The sequence below is a fragment of the Penaeus monodon genome, chromosome 27 (genome assembly GCF_015228065.2).
Source record: "Penaeus monodon isolate SGIC_2016 chromosome 27, NSTDA_Pmon_1, whole genome shotgun sequence".
NCBI classification, from domain to species: Eukaryota; Metazoa; Arthropoda; class Malacostraca; order Decapoda; family Penaeidae; genus Penaeus; species Penaeus monodon.
The window spans coordinates 14,731,006-14,731,497 of NC_051412.1; the positions used below are offsets into that span (position 1 = coordinate 14,731,006).

The 492-nt window shown below is 39.2% G+C and overlaps 1 protein-coding gene across 1 annotated transcript in view; it reads left to right on the forward strand.

Moving 5' to 3' along the window:
- Nucleotides 1-492, forward strand: part of LOC119590426 — a 23,606-nt gene that overhangs the window by 20,102 nt on the left and 3,012 nt on the right. The gene's annotated exons all lie outside the window — the stretch shown is intronic.

Here is a 492-nt window from a genome sequence, read left to right on the forward strand (position 1 = left end):
CTTTATGCTTCCTAACCAGATATCCTAATTGATATGAAAGGTTATTTTAACCAGTCCTAGTTTAGCAAGATAGATAGATAGACTGCAGTGGCATTCAGTACAGAACTTTTGCCATGTAGTTACTTTAGTGGTTTTCTGTGTGAGTCTATCTGAAACTTCCTGTAATCTTTAATAGACCTCCATGGCCTCTATGCTCCACACTCTGACAAAGATCAACAAACCTTCATGACATATATTGTGTCGTGACAGAGCTTTGATTGGTGTGGTTGGCACAAACTCTGTCTTATTAAAATGTGACATATATGGTGGAGGTTTGTTAGACTTAGCTTGAGTGCCAAAGATGCCAAACCAGAGGCAGATGCATGGATGCGTTAGTGCCTCAGACAGGAAAAATATGACTGAGCAACCTCTTCAGATGGGCATAATTTGAGTGACTTTCTTTGACTGTCCTAATGTTTTTTTTTTTTTCTGCGGTGTCAACAGAAATGGTCT